The sequence below is a fragment of the Amblyomma maculatum genome, chromosome 4 (assembly GCF_055883805.1).
Source record: "Amblyomma maculatum isolate TAMU_Amacu chromosome 4, ASM5588380v1, whole genome shotgun sequence".
NCBI classification, from domain to species: Eukaryota; Metazoa; Arthropoda; class Arachnida; order Ixodida; family Ixodidae; genus Amblyomma; species Amblyomma maculatum.
This window is the reverse complement of record NC_139347.1, coordinates 105364024-105382863: the sequence shown is the minus strand read 5'-3', so window position 1 is coordinate 105382863 and position 18840 is coordinate 105364024.

Genomic DNA, 18840 nt, shown 5'->3' with positions numbered 1-18840 from the left:
TGAATAACACGTGTTCGATCCGCAATTCGATATAAGCACAAAATGAGGCACCTTGGCCCAGTGCTTTGTGACTCCACGTTAAACAACGCCATATCGTAGAAATTTCCGGAGACCTCCACGAGAGCATATCCCTTGATACCTCACTGCTTTGAAGCTCTTAGACCATATAAATCAAAATTAAAGCAATATATTTCTCTTTCTGACATATGTTCATTCTTTGATTACAATATGTTTATAAATTCTGCAGCGAAGGTTGCATTTTTTTCTACAGAGCACGCAAGGTTAAATTGTTTTTTTACTAATATTATAGGCTTGTTCTAAGAATTGTATATAGTAGCGAATTATTCCCTCTTTACCAAATTCATACACATCACAAAGACATTCCACAATTGCGTCTTGACGGAGCTTGAAGGTCTATGCTGCTAATTTTGTTGAAACTTTACGTACGGGTGCGGACATAAGTAAATTGAGCATGCTTTTACGTTCAAATTAAAATCCCGCCTTCTGCACTGGAGATAAGAAAATAATATTTGGCTGAGTGAAAAGCCACTGGCGTCTACTATCAGCTCGCACATACTACGAGTGGCAGTTTCAAATATGCAACGAGTGAAAAATTTTAGAAGCAAATAGCGTACTGCGTTTACTTTTGTCCGCACTGGTACATGCGTAAAATAGTCTTTTCATACGACGAACAAAATCATGTACACGTGTACACATATGCTTAACTAGCGACAGAGGTATGAGCAGTAGCTTTCTTATTTTCAATGAAGAAACTCTATTAAGCTTCCGTGCCTTTATGCGGTCTTCTGAATCACAATATTTTGATATTTCACTTATTTAAAATGATATTATTCGCCATTTAGCTTCAGAGCTTAGCATAAAAGTTTCCTCTGAAGGCTTGCTATTTATTTATACATTTCTTTATTTTATATGACCAGCAAGAACGAAATGCTTATACCGATAGTGGAAGTTGTATTGAACGCTGAAAATAACAAAAAACCGCTGAAACCTAGATCAGAATCGTAAGCGTTGTCACAACCCTATTGCAAAAACCAGTGCCACTGGGTCCCAGCGCTCCAGCGCCATACCTGATTATGGTCCCAGTATGACGCTGGAAACTGGGCGCACAGGGACGCGGCATACTGGGACGCTCCGCACTGGAGGCACTGTTCGCCCGGAGAAAAAAAGGCGTGGGATAAAAATTAAAAAGTAACGAAACAAGGTAGGTACATAAAAAAACCCTAAAAAAAGAAACAAAAACAAGTGCACCAAGCGCGCCTCGAACTCAGTCCCTAGTTTCATTTAAGTCACTAGCTCAGCACGCTAACCACTCGGCCACGCCGACTTTTTTTTTTTTTTTTTTACGCCGACACCTTGTTTCGTAGAAAGATTTCTGCATTTTATGTCATGACCGGCATTTATAAGGTTGGGACTTCATGTTTCGCAGTCTAGAAGCCATTGCTACCGCTCTAACAATTGCAACTTCTTGATCATTGGAGCTTGCTGTCTGCTCTCACGACTTGCAACTACTGTTCTGGGTGCCTATGCGCGCTATTTTGTGCACTGGAATCATTTTAACATGTGGAGTTTGACATCGCTAGCAAATTTACCAACGCCGGCTCTTGGGTGGTGCTCTGCTAGCGTAGGTGTAATTTTCGCTGAACACGGAGCTTTAGTAGAAGCCTTCAAGGAAAAAAGTGCGACCAAGCTTCAATACCGGCAAGCGCCGCAGCGATGGCCCTAATTGTGTGTAACTAAACCTTATTTATATGTAAACATTGCGGGAAGCGTTGCGATGACCGAGGGCTCGGCTGCTTGATACGCAGAGTAAGAAGGAGCGCAAAAGCTTGAGAAACACGCCAAATATTATGTATTACAAGCCTTGTATGTTGTTGCTTTTTCTCTCATGGGCCCATCGCTCGGTAAACGACTCTCTTCCTGATTTTAGTTTTTCTTTCTGCGGTTTATACTGGGCCGTGGTGCAGGCTACGCTCGCCTGCGATTGAGCCCGCATTGAACATTTTGGCAGTAATCATTGTGTTAGAGTGCCCTTAAGATCAGCTGTGAAGTTGGTTATGCATGGTAGCCCACATTATTCAATTCCAGCTTTAGTTGTGCGTTAATCGTCAGTGTGTCATGAGATCGAGGTGCGGTGGTCGTTGTCTCTCTCGAAACGCTCGAAACAACCTATCGAAACATGGAAACTCTAGAAAAAAGATACTGCCTTTGTTTTCTTACAAATGCACAATAACTGCGCAGCAAAAAGCCCTTGCTTGAACCATATTTTTGATATGCGCCCCGATGGTCGATTGAAAGTACGTTGTTGCCCTGTTGGCCCCTGAGGAATGCTACTCCGGCTGACGCCGCAGGCCGCACCGGCTATACTGGGGCACTGGGACCAGTGCGGCCCCAGCGCACATACAGCGCTTCTCCCAGTGCATCGCGGATGCCAGCGACAGAGCCAGCGTCAAAAGTCTAATCCCAGCGTTTTTCTCTAATCGCACCAGTGCAGCCAGTGTCTTCCCGTTACTGCTCCAGTGAATATCGCAGACCTCCAGCGTGCCCCGCAGATCCAGTGCAAAACCAGCGCGAAATTTCTTACTGGTTTCGCACTGGACACGCTGGTTTTTGCAATAGGGAAACAATCAACAAAGTGCAATTAATGCACTGAAAGAAGAATCGTCAGACTCCTAATGCACTTCCGGTGTTTGTACAAAACGTTAAGCAATGCATTGCAATAAAAAGGTCTTGCCCAACATGCTTTTCTGTAATTTGCCCAGTTCTTGACTTTATTTTGATCTTTGGCCATTTTATACATACCTGTGACACAATACTATCAAAAATATAAAATTCCGTTTCTACTGTCTGTTGTGCGTCTTAACGCATGAGGTTTTCGTTCTTATAGTTATGAACCAGTTAAGGCATGTCTAGATACACTGCTCCATCAAAGACATTTGATTAAAAGCAGCAGTTTCAGCAACAAAACCATCTGAAAAATTTACACCGCTTTTACGTTGTCCGCATACCAACTTCAATTTGCGTGTCCACTGACGCTTTTAAGTAAAAATGTTTGTTTCTTACTAATTACTATTCATTTGCATGTAATGAACATTAAAATACCATTTTGCATCTATGCGCAAGTGCCGTATATTGTAGAATTGCTAAAAGTTGGATGTATAGATGTTTTTTTTTTCAAGACGTTGAGCTTATTTGAGTGGAAGCACGCATAGTAGTTCAAATTTGATTACCATTTTTCACTTGCAAAGGTAACAAATAATGGGATCACCTGTAAATCAATTTTAAAGTGAATTTTAACTGAATTGGTCAATGTGTACCCTAGAGGGGATGGCAGATAACATTTAGAAACATGCCTCCTGCGCAGCATCAGTTATGTTCAGAACTAACGATAGAAAGTGTACGCGCGCAGCCCCTTGATTTATGGTAAACCGGGGAAGTAGCATATGGAGACCGACAGGGAACCCGGTCTACTGCCACAGGAATATGAATGCCGCCGTGCTACGCCTAAAGCAGATATGAATTAGAATACTGCCGTATTTTTATGCAAGAATAATTATTGAGAGCCAGCGGACATCGTAGCTTGATGTCTTTTACATTTGCTAATAAATCTGTTACTGCGTTTGGAAGTACAGCTCTAAATATATGAACATTTTACGAGATGTTTATTACATGAGGATTCTAAATCAGCGTTATTTACGTCACAGATAAATCTACAGATCACTATTGGAATAAGCTTTATTATTGCTCTGTAAAACGAAATACATTATTGTTTTGTAAAGAACGATATTAAATGCTGGATGGAAATTCCTTCCGGTATCGTTATTTCGGCAAGAATTGGTGCGAAATTGTTACTTTTTTGAGGATGCTGAGGAGACGAAGCTCCGCTTAGAAATCTCGCTACGTTTTCCCAAGATATATTCTAAGGTGAATATTCAATTAGGTCACATACAGCATAATAACCCACACGTACATGCCCGAATGTTCTCCACGCTTTGCAAAAGTCTCAAAGTCGGCATGTCGAAGAGGACACACTTGCTTTAATCTCCACTGAAAGCGATAAAGATCAGAGCACGTTGCAAGATTGCTGCAGATCAAGGCCATATCCTAAGTATGCAACAAGTTTTTTTTAATATTTTAAAGCGCAGTCTAATATTCTCAAAGCCTCAATGCTCGGCCAACGGTGTGTATGACGGGACTTTGGCCAAAATGAGGCGCGCAATTATGAGCCCTCATGTACACTACCACATGCTGCCTCGCATGATTATTTTCCCCTACATTCTCGCTATGATAGCTCAGGTTTATTTTACGGCCCTAGGCACAGAATTGCATGGGCCCACTCACAGCATACTCCTTTGAAGAACGGGTACAACGGCGCAGAACCTGTGAACGACAAACACAATTCCAGAGCATGCCACCAAACTGCGGCGTTCAGACCACATTTCGGCGTTGGAAACCAATTTTCTTCGGACAAGGCGTACTCCATGAAGACAGGATGCACGTTCGAGGAGGCACCATCTAGTTTGTTTTGTTTTTTTGCAAGCATGCCCCTCTAACGCGCTGGGCAGTCCAAAGTTATTTCTTTGTTGTGCCCGCCTGCCTGTTTTGAATATACTTCTCAAGTAAGAAGTAGAAAAGAAGATGAAAAGCTTTGGCCAATTGAAAGCGGTTCACTTTGGTATATAAAAAGTGGGAAAAAATTTGAAGCCGACAAAAGTAATAGCTGCAATCGTATTGCTTCCTAGCCCTGTCAGAACAATTTTCTGGTGGCGTACGCACACGCCGGCTGTATCACTTCGATTAGCTGTTTGCTGTGCGATAAGCTCTCCCTCCGCTGATAACAATCGACCAGCTCAGGATATTTCGTACTTTTTTTCTCGCATTCCCGCTCAAGATAATGCATAGTGTTATTACCATCTTGTTACGATATAGATTTTTGAATAATGGCAGAAAGTGAAGTGGAACTCAAGGGACTTCTGATGCGCGTACAAGAAGAGAGTGAGAAGTGTGGGCTTAAACTGAACATTAAAAAGGTAAAGACCATGGCGTCTTGCCCTATCAAGTCCCAGAGCATAAAGGGACAAGAAGTGGAAGCTATGACAGATTTTCTCTTCTTGGGCTCCAAGATTACCTCGGAAGGAGACTGCAGCAATGAAATTAGGAGACGCCTGCTTCTGGGAGGAGAGAGAGCCATGGTTAGCCTTGACCGCCTAGTAAAGAGCAGATACATTAGTCTACCAACCAAGATCCGTATAACTCGTGTTATGGTCTTTCCAGTTGTGATGCATGGATGCCAGAGTTGGACTGTGAAGAAGGCTGACCGCCGAAGAATTGACGCGTTTGTATTGTGGTGCTGGCGGAGATTCTTGAGAGTTCGTTGGACTACCAGAAGATCAAATCAGTCGATATTGTCGACCATAAACCCTGACTGCTCATTGGAGGGTCAAATTCTAAAGTTAAAGCTCAGCTACTTTGGTCATCTGATGAGAAGAGAGGAGTCGCTGGAGAAATATTTGATGTTGGGAAAGGTTGAGGGTAGCCGGAGGAGGGGTAGGCAGCGAACGAGATGGTTAGATGGCATCCTCGAAGCGCTGCAGATGAAGTTATGCGATGTTAGGAAGATAGTGAGAGACCGGAAAGCGTGGCGTGACATGGTCCATAGGGTCACGAAGAGTCGGACACGACTGGACGACTGAACTTAACTGAAAAAGAAAGAAGACAAAAAAGAATTGTGCAGAGAATCTTTCACTCTACCTTTGCATTCATTGTTCGCATTGTCTTCACACACCTCCTTTCGTTTCACCGACAGCATTTATGATTGCTTGGCGCGGATTTAGAGCCTGATTCACGCGATATCAAACCTGCATGAACGAGGGAATGTATAAGACCAACACACTACGACAGAAATACTCGCGTGGCTTAGGCTGCATCAAGAATTCATCGAAGGAGTCGGAATGGGCAAGCATACTGAAGATTGTTTTCGAGAGGAAGTGCGTGTCCGGCCATTTTTGAGTTCGGCGGCATCGCGGTATTAAGGCGAAAGCATTTCTAGGCTTATGAAACGAAATTTAGTTCGTGAAACCTGAGCGTCGCATTTGCGCTTCGAATACGTGCATCGGTTCTTTGCGCTGATGTATCATTTGCTAATACTGGATATATGACTAGAGACATTAGCTGTAAACAGTCCCGATTACGTCGTCAGAAAAATAAAAATCCTTTCTCCAGCAGGAATCGAACCTCTATCCCTTGAATCCCCAGCCGAACGCTTTAACAAACTGTGGCACGCCGGGGGATGAAATGCACTTGATAACTGTGATTGTATGCCATGAGGCTAACAGCTGCGACGACAATTACACTGCAATTAGTGATAATGACAATGATGACAGTAGCAAGAATAATGCTGAGGCATTTAGTTAAGGATAACATTGAGAGCAAACGTGATACATCGTGTGCAGCAGAAACGCTCAAGCTTTCGCATTTTTTAAGGGTTGATTTCACGGTGCTCTCCGAAGTTTTTCATCGTTAAGCCCCCATTTTATATTTCTGTCAGCTAACGAAATATTTTCCTCGTGCATTTTATTACTTGGCAGTGCAAATTTTACAACAAGACAGCAAAAGAAGGTCATTGTTGTTTTTCAGGTTTGTTACAAAAAATGACTCTAACGTTCATTCCATATTGGTAAAATCAGAGCATCATCATCAATTTATAACAAAAACCTGTTGTTTGAGAAAGGATGGCACTGCATTACAAGTCCACTGCGCATAAAAAAAGACATTTTCTTTTGCGTCGTTTATTTTAAATTTGTTTTCTTGCAAAATGAGTTTCGCACTCATAATGAGACATTGTTTTTAAAGAGCTGCATTAGTGACCGGAAGGCAGACTTGTGTACATAATGCTGTCATTTTTCTAAAAACTTGACATCGTACTTTCGCAAGCCTAGCGTCGACCACCCTAGGTAAGTTCGCCTTCATTTATAATAGCCTCCTAAGGCAGATCAATTGTTTTATATAGTCTCAAAAATGAGACTATATATCTCGTTCTAGCCAAGCGAGAATAAGAAATCACCAAGTGACTACTCACTATTCCCTCGTCTTTGCACTCTTCAGAGAAGACGTCCATGTATTTTGCAATGTAGCCAAGAAACCTGTGTTGCGTGCAGTGTCTCACAGTGGATGTCGAAAGACAACCACATTTAGTACTTCTTCACAGTAAGCATAAATGAGCTGATTTTTAGATGTACTACTGCTGCACTGAAAATCACTCTATGTTCGCCGTTATCAACATACTGGCACTTTAGGCTGGGATTAGGGACCCGAGTCAAGAACCGAGCTTAGAAGTGCACTTTACTTGACGATTTTGGCGTTGCAAGGTGTTGACGTAGCTATTTAATTGCATTTTTGACCTATTCCGCTTGAGAAAAGCATATTTGTCTTTAGACATACGTGGTCATTTGTGTATAGATGCACACTTTGGAGGCTGTTCAGAATTCCCTAAACAAATAAATATGTGATATATTACTGCTTGAGCCCGCAAGTATCTTTAAAACGGAAAGCTCCACCTTCTACCATGTTGCCAAAATCTGCCGCACGTATGTCGAGTTTTGCATCTTCCCGTTGAGGCACATCTCCCATGTTCAATTCACAAGACTCTGCCGTGTTTTTTTGCACCAATGCATAAAACAAGCGAGTGTCAAAGCTCTGCGCTCTGTTGCTCGTTTCGTCGCAGTGGTTCAGCCATGTTTAATACAACAACGCTTCCAGCGTTAAGTTTCGCCTGAGCTTCATAAGAGAGTGAGGCGTGCAATAAAGACTGTGGCATGCGTCATCATGCACTCAAACCAGCTGCTGGACAAATGGCAGACATACTGCGATATTAACAGGATCGATTTGCTAAAGAAACAACTTCGTCACATCTATAGACGTGTTTTCGATGGCAATGGAAGAAATCGCGGTAGTACATTACGACTACTGTTGCATCATTATTAGTGCAGAAACGAAGCTCGGCTTCGCTTCTGTGAAGCCGAGCTTCGCGTCAACTGTTATTATTGAATACCGCAAAGTACAAAAGAGAAAATATGCATGGCTACCAAAAATAAAACATTTTGAAGAAAATTGTCCACGTAAGCAATGTTAAATATTCCTCATTTCTGATTTTGCAAGCGCGGAGAGCCCATTGCAAATACCAAGCACCAGACGCTCCGTTCTGTTTCCTCTGCTTTAAACACTGTAGAAAAGGCGGGAACGGCGTGGACATTAACAACAACGTCAACAGAGTTTCAGTGCGCGTTTGTGTTCGGCGGCGCCAACTCCCTTTGATGAAGGTAATTTCAAGAGCGCGCAGTTGGAGATCGCATTTCGTTTCTGCTGTGGTTTGCACAAGCCAAGCGAGGCGGCGCTGTTGCTGACGGAGAAGCGAAAGCACCGACGAACAGGTAAATTACTCTGCTGATCTGAGCGCGATCGAAGGAACGTCTTTTTGCGCCCGCAAAATCCGTTGAAACGAAAGGAAATTATGCTTCAAAGTGAGGCGCCTTCGACGATGAAGCCCAGCGGCAAAAAAGCTGATGCAAAATCCTTTCGAATTCGTATGGGAATGTACATAGTAAAATTATCGGCCCGCACTAGGGCGGTTTTCAAAACTGCGAAACTCAGACATTATATATGAAATTAAATTGTTCCCTACACGAAACACCTTTTTCACTCTACCGCTATTTGCATGTGATTTGGCGAAAAGTGAAAGCCTGAAATTATATCTCTCCCTTTGTTGTGTTTTATAGCACGGGATGTAACGTCCTTGACCTACATTGGCGACGAGGAATACCTTTGGGCATGGTGTCGATTAATTTCGGCCACCTGCAGATGCATGCTGGGTACCTACCTCGTACAGCGCGCGGGCCCTTGCGTTCTCTACATTCACAACATCATCGCATTGGCCGTTATCGAACCCACGTACGCGTAGCCATCTAGCGCCATAACTATTGAACCCGAAGGGCTCAAAGGCAAATTGAGCCAATACATGTCGCCTATACAGTAGCTAAAAAGTGGTAATGAGCTTTCTAACGACTCTGACTTAGCTGATGGAGACCGGCTAAAAAAGTAGAATCGGGAAAGAAATAAACTAGAACATACAAAAAATATTTGCAAAGTGGGACCGCCATCCACTCATTCTTAATTACCGAGTTCATGAGAGTTCATTATATTGGGAGCAGTATTTGACCACCATAAAAAATTAATTTAGTTTTTTTTCGGCTTGACTATTTCCAAAAGTTTGTGTGCGTTTCAGGCGCCAACAGTGCAGTCACAAGTGGCTGCGCTTGATTTGTACAGGGGCTCAAACGCAATTGGAACCATAGAACGTGGCCTTACACTTGCTGAAAAGTACTAATGCGCTTTATACACGCTCTCAGTTTGCTTCCGATCGTTTAAGCTTGTAGCTGTGAAAGAAGAAACAAACTAGAATACATGAATAAAATGCCCAGTCGCACCAGCATGTGTAGCATATTTTTAATCCGTGGGCAGTTTGGGTGAGCAGTCGCGGGTTCACTGCAGGGATCGGGGCAGGAGAGAAAAATGTGATACCAGAAAAAAAAAAAGCTGAAGATTTTTCTTGTTACTGCTTTCACTTTTCTGGGTACTATATTTCCATTATTTTATACAAAAGAATGAGATCAGGGCGGGTCCTCGTCTCGCTGAGGTGACTCAGTCTGGCACGAAGAGGATCGATGACAGGCCACCAGCCGGTCTAGCCTTTTGGTAAAGGGCGGTACGGTCAGCTGCTGTCTGCAGCATCTTCCAAATAACATTGTCCAAATAACGAGCATGGGTTACAGTAGAGCATCGCCGCAGATCGAACGATAAGCCTGCCGTCATCACAAATTTTAAAGGCAGCTGCAATGCTTTTTTGACAATTTCCTGAAATGTGCGCATTAGAATATTTGAAAGTTGTAGATTGGGCTCGTGAAAGGGTTTCGCGCCACCATATAAAGTTATGGCATAATCTAGTATTAAATTTGTGACAATTCTCAAGCTTTTCCTCTCAGCATTGCAGCATTGTGATGAAATTACACAATGACGTCATGGGTGACACTTGGAGTTTCAACATCTTTTTCCCAATCATTTCTGCGAGTCACCCGATGCTACCAAACGACCCGTCGCCACCCTTACCTTCGTTGGCGTTGGTTTTCTTCCTCAGATCACACGTTTCTGCGTTGAAATGTATCACCTCTAGAGATTACGTCATTACTGGTGTCCCCACTTGCGACCGGGTACTGCGGATAAGCCTGAATGCCGAAATTAATTTTATTTAACGATTATTTCGCGAATTTAAATGCTAGCGCAAAACGACTTGAAATGTATTAACCTTAGTCTTCACACATTCGACGCCTCTAACTTTGTTGAATTCTAAAATATTTTCAGTTTCCCTTTAATTACTGCAGAGAACACGAATATGAGGAATTAACGCAACATCGGCAAATGGAATGACGGTATAAGTGCAAGTGCGACAGCAGAAAATATGATAAAAACAAGAGTAAACTGAACGTTTCATTGTAGGTTATTACGAAGGCCTCTGGAAGTTAAAGATGACTTCAATGCTCAGCACGCTATGTGCAGTGTGTTATACTATGAACGTAAGGCCTATATAGGAAGCTCGTGTTCTTCCCCTCTGACAATGGTCTTCATTGCCTTAATGGCGGAACCTAAACTTAAATTCGAGTGACGCGTTAAAGCAGCTGCTTGGACATGACGTCCACTTCAGAATGCTTTACGAAGAGCAAGTGGTGGATTTAGGGGTTAGCAACCAACAGCAGTGACCAGACATTCCCCTATGTTATCATTACCGGCCATTTCACATTCCTTGAGCTAACGCTTTGATTGTACACTTTTTAAAGCACTAATTGAGGAAGCTGCTTGTAGAGAAGGCTTCTTCATGAGTCTTCTAAAGAAACGTGGAAACAGTACGCGCTCTTTTAAACCTGCTTTAAACTACATCAATTTCGATATAAAACTACACACACAGCAATCCTACGGCGGAATGCAGAACACAGATACTGATGCACAATGTTACCTTGATCTCAGAGATTAAAGGCGCCTACAGAAGATTCAGCGTAGAATTCCATAGCTGCAGACTCAAAGCTGGAGATTATTTTGCGAAACACTTGCTCTACGGAAGCCTTTGATTCTCGTTCAGAGTGTCATTCGTGACCCTCGCACATCCTCTCAGAAGCTCCACCCGTTCAAATCTCTCACGCTCCATCAAATACGCTGCGAGGTTGAGGTAGCCGAAGATTCTGCGTAAGGATAACAAACCCAGTGAACCAACCCGCAATGCCAAATTGCATCGTTTATTTTTTCTCGCTGGATCCACATATAGAGGTTTATTTTCTACGCCGGAATTTGATAGTGCACTTGCTTGTTGTAAAAGTCAGCAGCACACGGACGACATAGTGTGACGTAGGTACTCCGCAGTTAGCAAACTTGGCCAAGAAGATTGACGGGCACTGTCGACCCTTACAACAATTTACCGCATTACGGCATAGTTCGTATTGAAGTGATAAGGACGTCTGGTTTCACTTCTAAAGGTGAAAATCATCACTCGACCTTTCATCACACCATCGAATTGCGCTCGCAGCTTCGGCGGAAAAATCACGGAAAAAACGTTGCTAAGACGGGTGGAATGGTACCTGGAGCGATAGCAATTCTATCCAAATTTTATGCCGGGGCTGCTGCTCTATCAACAATGGCGGTTGACTTCGTAATACTCGTCCAGCACTAAAACATTGACAGAATTGAACGTGGCATTGTTTTCGGGCACTAAGCGCGCCTACGGCAAAGTAAGACATCAAGCCATTTTCGACACATTGAAAGCTGTTGAGCTGGATACGCAGATGTTTATTGCAGAGGTTGCATTTTGTCCCCACTACGGGCGGAACAACGACTTTACATCGAAATTGGCAAGGCGTCTATTTCGTGACTACTCTGACGGCAAAATTGTTTTTGTGCGCAAAATGGGTCGGGACGTCGCTCTTTGTTTTTCCCAGTAGTCGGCTTCTCTTCGAGGTTCCAGTGTCAAATTGTATTATGTGTGTACATAGTCTAAACCCCTTTTTCTCGCCGGTCAGGTCCCAAGAGAGCCGAATCCGACGTGAACGTGTTGGATAGTCTCCCACTTGGAGCTTATTGGGCACCAACTATGACGGGCCGACGTGATAGGGACCAGACAAACGCTCCAAATGCAGTTCCGAAGTGAATGGTAACTTCCGTCACCACACCCGTGTACGCACGTTTCACTCCCTTTTATTCTGCCATCGCTTAGGTGCGACGCTCTATCCAGCGGGTTTTCGCTACGGTCACGGTGCAAGAGGTCGTCAGTGAACTCCCAAGGTGACTCATTTTAGTACCGCCTCTGGTTTCAACCTTCTGCCTTTCGCGTAATGAACCCTGAGCGCTGCTGTTTTGTGATATCGCAATTTCTGCTCTGGGAACTCGGTCGTAGTCTCCACAGAGAAGCCGCTAGTGACACTAAAGCAGCGCTTTGTTCGTCAAGGTTTTGTTCGCGAACGTGATCCAATTCCGGAGGAAATTGAACTGAGCGAAAGGTTTCCCAACATAGAAATAAATGAACATACACCGAACTCTGTCTGTGTATGGAAGCTGAAACTTGTGAACTCATTAAAGAACTTGATTTCATTTTTCTGTTCGGGTTCGTAGTGGCTGTCATTCTGAGTGCCAGAGGAGAAAATTCCTACTATTGAAAGTTGTTTCCTAGGACAATAAATTAAAATTGAACGTACGAATTAAGGGCGGAACATATTTAGCATGCCGCTGGGACTAATATTATTATTTATTTGTAGATGGGCGATTACGATTACCATTTGCTGAGGTTTTATTCTTCTCGTAGTGGGAAGAACGTTTGGGCTATACCAATGTGCCGCAAAAAATGCTTTCACCCCGCCTCGGCACAAGTCATCACAAGCGGCGATAGTGAAAGCTGAATTTGCTATCGGGTTTGACATACGTTCTAAATTCCAGAAAAACCACAAATACCTTGTTTGGGTTTTTCGCTGAATTTTGCGCTCATTTTAGGTGCTTTTTATTCTTTCTGTTCATTTAGATAAAATGAAAGGCTTTCTTTGGGAAAGCTCCTTGAGGAAGGCAAGCTTCTGACCAAATATCGTTAAGCTGCTTTCCTTCAGAAAAATTTCTCAGCTTGCATCTTTCCAATTGCCAGTTCAGCATGTTCAACATTAATGCGACAAGAATTTAGGAGAAACGTTTTATTGAAGCCGATAAAGATCGTTTATGACGGCCCATTATTCACAGCCGAAGAAAATCCGCCGATATAATCCAGCATTCCAAAATAATGCGATGCTAACTGAGGTTGTATTAAACAAAATTATTTAAGGTAGTGAAAAAAGTTCATTTTTTAAAGGTGGATATTGTATACAAACTATCTTTTATTTAGCTTCTATTGTGGTAAGGCATGGTGACAACCCCTTTTGTAGCGAAAGCTACACTGCGGTAGATTTTCAAGACCTCGGGTGGCCGTAGCTACGACGTGAAGAGGATTAGCCACGGTCTCGTCGCAAAACATTCAGCCTGCCATGACAGTTGGATTCACGTTACCCGTATGCCACGGGCAGGAGCTGCCAACTCGGGGCGCTCCTTTCATATGGGAGGGTGATATCAGAATCAGCCTGCCTGAATCGTTTGCATTCTCGTTACCCCTACCACACGCAGGCACGTCCATACGGCTTGGTTGAAGTGTGACTTTATATGTGGGCTATTAGCTTACGCTCTCGCGTCATACCCTTAAAGGATGAGCTTAAGTGCCTCCAGTAACGTAGCACCTTACACTGATAGGGAGTGATAGAGGAATAATGTATCAGACAAAAAAAGCTTCCGCCGTTGCTTTCGCAATTCAACTAGGGTTAACCAGAGCTAAACCAGAACAAATTTTTATTCTACTGTTTCATTTTCTAGCAACTGACGCAGGAAGCACGCAAAAACACGAGAAGCCCATTTTCTCTCGTAGTCACTTAATTTGAATAAGGCAACACGATGTACTGTTCAGAATCAAAATGTTATTGAACCAGTCAATAGGAATCATATTTTCTACAGAATGAGGGCTTTAACACTAATCCCTTAAAATACATACCGCTTTGTGCTATTATAAGAAATAGCATACTTGAAGTCTGGGACACGTCCGAACATGGACTAGCATTGAAGGAAGTCGAAATAACATTTTGAGCATGAGCTTTACGCCTAGCGTTCTTTATGGTCGCGTTATTGTTGTATTTTACCTCGAGCAATACTCACATAGCAACAGGGCGTACTACGTGACGTAGTAAGTTGTGGAGTGGTCAAAAGGAAAGGAAAGACGCAGCATCAGTTACACTTCATTGACACCTGTACCGCGCAATAAGGGAAGGGAGGAAGTGTGCAGATAAACCGGAAATATGGAAAGCGGTACAGTAGTGAAGGGCTGCGGAGTAATTTCGACCACCTGAGGATCTTTAACGAGCCCTGACATCGCCCAGCACACGGGCGCCTCTCCGTTTCTTTTGTATCGAAACGCAACCGCTGGTACTCGGGTTCGAACCTGTGTACTCCGGTTCATTAGTCTGGTATCTTAACAACAGCGCCACCACGGCTTTTTTATTACAGATTTCAACATTCAACGGTGATAGGTGACACAAAATAAGACTTGTCAGCTACACATAGGCCAACACAGCTATAAAATGCGTATGCATGACCGATTAGTTCATCAGAGATGTCTATTGTGGTGGATCAGGCCTTAATTTATATGCATTCTTTAAGCAGACAGCATTCTGAATGAAATGTTCACAACCCATGCGAACAAAAAAAAAAAAATCCGCGTGTTAAAACTGCATTCGAGTTTTCCACAAAGCGTGGAGGCTCAGGGCTATAATGAGGTCATAAGGTGTGCCCTGGTGTATATACAGACCATGCGCGTATGCCGTACGGGTCCAATGGCAACTATTTTTATTGCGAAAGCAATAGTACTGTAGATTTTGAGCCTTGAGCGTAGCGCAGCGGAACCCACGTCGTACCAACGTCACTGGTGAGGTCACACCCCACGTGACATAAAAGCGAGCGATGGGCTCCCAAACGCAAGCGGTCGGCGTTACGCGGTCGGAGCCGCGGCTCAGTTGGCAGGGGCTGCCAACTTGGGTCTCTCGTTTCACATAGAACGGTTATGTCAGAATCAGCATGATAGCACCCTGGCATTCACGTTACCCCTATACGCCAATAAGACAAGTTCATTAGGCTTGGTTAAAGCGGGGCTTTATATATGGGCTGAGGAAGACGAAAAAGAGAAGGAAAAGAACGCTCGGTCACCCGCACCTAATGCTTTCGCGCAATATTTGGTTCAACAGCGTTGAACTCTTGTAAATTTTTAATGTTCTTTGAAGTACATCCCGATGAAAGGTTGGTCCAAACAGTCTAGGAATACACGTTTTAGAGTTTCCGCTGTCTTACATAAAAAGTACTCACTGTTCCAATGATTGAAGAGTACTTTATCATGTACCCAAGTTTTAACTTGGAGTGTGTTTGTATGTAGCTTGCAAAAGAATAATTTAGCTGACCGAAGATACAGCGAATTGCTTTCAATGAGCTAACGCTCGATATTCGTCACCGCATAGCCGTCGCGTCGGTTTTCATTCTTGCTTCTCAGGATAACCCACCTTAAGCTACTTCTTGAAAGCGGGTATGTGCAGTGAAAAAGCTTAAGAATACACAGTGATTCAGGCGGGCAGTAAAAGCAAGAATGCGAGGAAGTCACATCATGGACTAAAAGCGTGATAAAAGAATTAAGTGTCGTAAGTACAAAATACATGATTAAATCTTTAAAAACACCATGAACAATTTGAAGGCCAGTAGCAAAGAAATTATGAACGTGCAAATTGGACCGGACAAATATTCTATGCTGCTCGGAAAGTCTTGGAAAGGAAAATGCTTTCCTCCCGAACTCACCACTTAAAAACGTTCGACTTGTGGAATAAAATCAGAAAAAGAACTGCTCTTCACCCGCACATTACTATCGTGTAAGCGATCAAACCATCAGCACGGGCAATAGTGCCCGCCAAGACAGTGGGCCGCCGGCAATTTGCCCTAAACCTGTTCAAGCCACAAATGACAGCGTTGTACGCGTGAAAGATTGAGTGGAGGTGAGAAAAAAAAAATGGGTTGTAGAAAGAAGTTCTTTAGATGTTTCATTCCTGACAAATAGCGTTAATCAAACATCACATACGGTCCCGTTGCACCATTATATAATTTGAAAGGCATGAACAGTGGATGGTTACGTCCTGTTCAATGGAGGAAAAGTGCAGCTTCCAACACAGCGGCAGCTGGTAGTTAATCTCCTCCTTCCACCAAACGTTTACGTCAGTCGTCGGCCTCTTTGGGCTTCGGACATTGCCTTCCTCTCACCAAAGGGATGGTGCTCCTGCACCTCACAAGTAAAGGCAAATTACATGATTGCTTAGGAGCAGAAAGGGCGAAAACTAGTTTGCACGACTGTTTTCACTAACTGCGTCCTCATTGTCCGTCCTACTATCATCCTCATCTTTACTGTCCCCGCTACCATTGTTATCAACTAAACATATCGTCTTTGTCAAGGATACTTAAATCGGTTTCTCATGGCCCAGCGAGGAGTAGGGTAGTTTATGCGCTCGGTGGGCATCGCACGGATAGTGCGTCGACTCCGGGTACACGCACATTTTTCATTCAGCGTCCGTTCGTGCCAGCGTTTGTTGCAAACACTTCCTGCGAACGTGTCCGCAGCCCATGAGAAAAGAAATGTTTTCGCCTTATTATACACCAAGCTATGTCCTTTTGTTACCATGATACATAACGCCGATTCACATTTCCAGCGCTTTTTAATGACGCTGTTTATGACATATTAGAACATCATATAAGCGTATCAGGTTGCATGAAATTGGCGCATTGGCTGGACGAAATGCAAAATCGGTATTGCTTCTAAATACTACTAATTGGTTCAGGGGAAGGGAAAGGCACAGTATCTGTCAACTTGTTGCTCTGGACACCTGAACCGCGCCGTAAGGGAAGGAAAGAAGGTGGGAGTGAAAGTGGAAAGAGAGAAAGAGGAGCCGTAATGGAGGGCTACGAAGCAATTTTGACTACCTGGGGATCTTTAATGTGCGCTGACAACGCACAGCACACGGAAGCCTCTTCATTTCGCCCACATCGAAATGCACCCGCCGAGGTCGGGATCGAACCCGGTTACACCGGCACAGTAGTCGGGCATCTTAGGAAAAATTATTTTAGAGCGCTGCTCTTGTGCGCCCGCGCTCGATGGTTGCCCTGCGTCGCCGTTGTTAAGGGTGTAACCTAGCGAAGAGCCAAATCTATGAGCCAAGCGATTCACGAGCCAAGGAACTGTTCCCTGTCCGGCGGGGCTAGGACTAGTGGGTCAACGCCGCACGCGGCGGGGGCTAGCCGGCCACTAAATTTCTATGTGTTGTAGGCCGTCATTGCACCCGCCACCGCTTAGGTGGTTGAGGACGGCTGTTGCGGCGCACGTCTTTGTCTCTCTCTTCTTTTTCTTCTCTACTTTCTCTCTTCTGTCCTCACGAGGCAGCGGAGGTGGCTCAGCTACAGAGCCAGTAGCAGGCCCAGCATTTTCTTTTCCTTTTTCCTACAGCCTCAACAACAAGAATTTCTCAGAAGAAAAAGGAGGGCCAAAGGCTCTGTGTCGCTCGCTCGTGGGTCCTTTCTTTTTCTGTGAAATTCCCTAAGGCTCTTGAGAAAGACGGACAGGGCATTATAATTGCAAATGCATACATACATACATACATACATACATACATACATACATACATACATACATACATACATACATACATACATACATACATACATACATACATACATACATACATACATACATACATACATACATACATACATACATACATACATACATACATACATACATACATACATACATACATACATACATACATACATACATACATACATGCATACATACATACATACATACATACATACATACATACATACATACATACATACATACATACATACATACATACATACATACATACATACATACCAACCAACCAACCAACCAACCACATACATACATACATACATACATACATTGCACGCGCATATATCGCCGCCTCCGCGTGCTTAGTTCGTTTGTGGGCGCAAGTCAGCCCAATAAAGAGTTAATTTAAGTACTATCAAGCCTGTATCTTCTTTTGGTGTCTACGGCCTTGTCATCACCACGTGACACCTAGTGGAGGTGCTGCCTTTGCTCCTTCAAGCGAAGAAGAGCACAGCCTTGTTCCTGTCGCCATGGGAGACCAGTCTACAGGTCACCGAGCCAGCGCCGACTCCAAGGCCTACACCCCGAACACGGTCTGTTTCATGACACAGATCGAATCCGCAAGGCATCAACTTTGGAAAGGGTCCGGTCAGCAGCATCTGTCCTCTTCGTACAGCCCCGGGAGCCCCCATCTTTAAAGGACTGCCCAGTGAAGATGCGAAAGACTTAATGGAGCTTTTCGACCATATGGCAGAATTAACGGCTGGAATGACGCTGCGAAACTCAGCCAAGACTACTTTGTTCTTTAAGGACATGCCCGAATTTGGCTAGAAAATCACGAGACTCCTTTAAAGGATTGGGAGACATTCAAAGCAGATTTTTTGATGGCGTTTGCAAGTTCTGTTGGAAAAGAAAGAGCTCAGGCTCTCCTACAATCAAGACATCAACTCCCAAACGAGCCCGTCCTGGTCTATGTAGAGGAAATGAAG